Raw genomic sequence first — 3,859 nt, 5'->3', positions numbered from 1 at the left:
CTAAGGTGCTCCAGGAAAGTACCTCCAGGAGCATCTCCACGAAGACTCAGCAATGCTGCTATGGCCTCTCAGCTCCTGTCTCCCTTGAAGCAATCCTGAGTGATTTTCTACCTTCCTGCAAAACATATCAGTTGAAGAGAGTGACCTTTCCAGAATCAGTCATCAAAATTAATATTCTATTTTCTCTATTAGTTTTCAAATTGTGAATTGTATATGTGTTATCATCTCTTCCTTTTATGTTGATTTTCTCACCTAGTTGAATACCCAATGAAGGGAAGAGTAATGTGGACTTTAATGGTTCACACTGACATTCTTCATACTTATTTATTCACTTTGCTTTTAGAAGGGGATCAGATATATTTTGTTGAAAGAAAGTATTCAATCTCCAAAAACACTTTCTAAAGTTTTCTCTGAAAGTCACTCAACCTCAGTTATACCATGATACCACCTTTTTGGCGGGAGACTGCAGTCAACGGTCACTATGATTTTAACATTCTTTCTCTCTTAATCCATTTAAGACTCTAACCATAATAATCTACTTAAAATGTAAACCTAATCAGTGCACCCTTTCTTTTACAGCCCATCACTTCTGTCTTCAGAGGACGTTTTTGGAGGGAGAAAATAAAAATATTTTAATCCTCTTGTCCTGCCATAATTATTAACACAATCCCTTTCAACACCCAGTATTTCCCAGTTTGGAAAGAAAATCATGTGATCCTTATGTTTACAGAGTTTACACCTATTACATGCCAAGCTGTGGACTAAGACCCATGGTTCAAAATGTCACTGAACAAAGTCTTGCCCCAATGTATTTGAATCTTCATGACAGAAAAGATGTTTTTTTACTCTATTCCTAGGTTTATTTACCTCTACACAACAAAGATCCACCACAACATCATCTAAAATGCCAGGAAGTTACAAAACCCAAAAGAGAAAATAAATAGTACTGACTGTACAATAAAAGCCAAAAAAGCAATGTACACATTGCCAGGGTAGCCTGCAGGGCCATGAACAGCAACACAACTGCCCCCGGTAGGGGTGGTTCTGTGATGACCTGGCAGATCTGGCTCGCAACTTGCCAATTTCAGAGAAAGGGAGTGGAGTGTGTGCGTGTGTGTGTGTGTGTGTGTGTGTGTGTGTGTGTGTGTGTGTGTATACACGTGAAAAGAACTATTTGGGGCAGATAACATGGGGCATTTGTCCCTAGAGGTCAGAAGAGGACCCTAGCAGGGGAGCAGGGCTAGGATAACAGGAATGGCATCACGACAGGACCAGGCCACCAGATCAGCCCAGCTCATTTGGGACATGGGAAAACGTGTTCCCAGGCCGGGGATGTCCCTCCACCTGGAGCCCCCTGGCTCATCCCTGCTGCTTTGCTAGCTACATGACTCCCAGGAACTATAGAAACTTGGAAGTTTTCCAGCCAGAACACTAGAGGGCACCTTTCCAAGCACAACCGCAAACCAGCAACACCCCTGCAGCCAGAGCTCTGCTGCTCGAGGACACGTGTCAACTGCTGCCCTCACCTTCGGCAGGAGACGGAGCTGAAGCCGCTCCAGTGGCGGCGGCGGCGGCGGGGGGATCGGGGTCGCTGGCGCTTGGGGGACCTGCCCCAAGGGGAACGCGACCTGCTCCTCCTCAGCCTGTGCCACGTGGAGGGGGCGGTGGCAGCATTCTCCGGGGAGGGCTCAGTCGTCTGGGGGTGACTGGGGCCAGGGGGCCAGCATGGCTGTGGCCGTGATCTGCTGGGCGTCGATTGCTCTCCCTCCATGTGCTTGAGCGCCTTCGCAGCCTCTTCCGGATTCTTGAACTCCACGTAGGCGTGGCCTTGAGACGGATGCGCGCGCATCCTTTCTCTGGGCAGGTCGATCGCTCTAACTCTCCCGAAGGTGGAGAATATCTCCCGAAGGTGGAGAGTATTTCCCAGATGTGCTCCCTGGTCACCTTCCGGGTGAGCCTTGCTACGTGCACTTTGGTGGGCTTAGGGGCGGGGCTGCGCCGTCTCCTTTCCTTCTAGTCTTGTCCGGGTGGTTTGGGTTTGGAACCGGACCGCCGCCTGTGATCTCGGGGACACCAAGGCCTCGGAGAGCCGGGGGAGCTGCTGGAGCTGGAGCTGCGGGACCCACTGGAGCATCCCGAGCGGCCAGATGCTGAGGGCGAGCTGGAGCCGCGGCTGGAGCCCGCGCGGGACCGAGCCCCTGAGCTGCTGCTACCGCCCGAGGCCTTGAGCCGCTTCCGAGCTTTATCCCTGACGCGGTCCTTCTCGCCGGACTGCTGGGTGGCGCCTGTATCTTTACAGCGATCCACGGACTGCTCGCCAGAGCGCTCTTTGAGTGGGATGGGAGACGGAGTCATCTCGCCTCCGCGCTTCTCAGCTTCAGGAGAGAAAGGGGTTAATAGATTAAAGGCTGTTTCCTACAGTATTAGGTACGATAGAGTGCTGTGATCATCAATAAGGCCATCATAGAGGCAGAAAAAGAGGGAGATATAGAGGAAGAGAAGTAAGAAAGAAAAAAATATTAATGACAATTATTGATGATAAAGAGATTGGAGAAGGGCAAACTGATGACACATATGGATCAGGGAGCTGAATTTTAAAAAACATTCTATTGTTTGCTAAATGTTCCCAGAAATACAAGAGCCAGTGATGTACTAGATTATTTTAGCCCAACACCAAAGCAGGTTCCAGGTTGTTTTCAGTTCAGTTCAGTCGCTCAGTCGTGTCCGACTCTTTGCGACCCCGTGAATCGCAGCACGCCAGGTCTCCCTGTCCATCACCAACTCCCGGAGTTCACTGAGACTCACGTCCATCGAGTCAGTGATGCCATCCAGCCATCTCCTCCTCTGTCGTCCCCTTCTCCTCTTGCCTCCAATCCCTCCCAGCATCAGAGTCTTTTCCAATGAGTCAACTCTTCACATGAGGTGGCCAAAGTACTGGAGTTTCAGCTTTAGCATCATTCCTTCCAAAGAAATCCCAGGGCTGATCTCTTTCAGAATGGACTGGTTGGATCTCCTTGCAGTCCAAGGGACTCTCAAGAGTCTTCTCCAACACCACAGTTCAAAAGCATCAATTCTTCGGCGCTCAGCCTTCTTCACAGTCTAACTCTCACATCCATACATGACCACAGGAAAAACCATAGCCTTGACTAGACGGACCTTTCTTCGCAGTCCAGCTGTCACATCCATACATCCAGTTTTTTTAATGTTTTAGACAACATTAAATGTACAAAGAGGGCTTCCCTGGTGGCTCAGACGCTGAAGAATCTGTTGGCTATGCAGTAGACGTTGGGTGCATGCTAAGTTGCTTCAGTCGTGTCCGACTCTTTGTGACCCTATGGACTGTAACCCTCCAGGCTCCTCTGTCCATGGGATTCTCCAGGAGAGAATACTGGAGTGGTTTGCCATTCTTCCGCTTCAGGGGATCTTCCAGACCCAGGGATTGAACCGGAGTCTCTTCTGTCTCCTGCATTGGCAAACAGGTTCTTTCCCAGTACCGCCACCTGGGAAGCAGTAGACATTAAAGAAAGCTTTATAGAAACATTAAAATACACAAAGGGACTGGATTAAGTTGGAAGAGAAATGAGGTAAAGTTCAACGTCGCCTCAGAGGATATCTCAGGTAGAGAAATCAAAAAGTGAGAAAAAAGAAAAGACACTGTAAAATAACTTAAGTCACCTTGACCCTGGTGTGAGTGATATAGGCAAGTCACAGACAAAACCCTTACCACAAGTCCTAGCACCTCACCACTGTGTCACCCCCAGGGCCCATGGACGTCCAGTCTGTACTGTCTTCGTTACAGCTCAGGGCCACCACAGGGGAAACTAAACCACGAGAAGCAGACCCCGTGCTGCTGTATCAG

General features: G+C 49.3%; 1 pseudogene; it reads right to left on the bottom strand.

Annotated features, from left to right (window-relative positions):
• On the bottom strand, positions 1 to 2,355 carry LOC113896340 (annotated as a pseudogene).
• Positions 2,356 to 3,859: the final 1,504 nt, after the last annotated feature.

Source organism: Bos indicus x Bos taurus, chromosome 7 (genome assembly GCF_003369695.1).
Source record: "Bos indicus x Bos taurus breed Angus x Brahman F1 hybrid chromosome 7, Bos_hybrid_MaternalHap_v2.0, whole genome shotgun sequence".
NCBI classification, from domain to species: domain Eukaryota; kingdom Metazoa; phylum Chordata; class Mammalia; order Artiodactyla; family Bovidae; genus Bos; species Bos indicus x Bos taurus.
The sequence above is the reverse complement of the archived record's forward strand: the minus strand, read 5'-3'. Positions and strand labels throughout refer to the sequence as shown.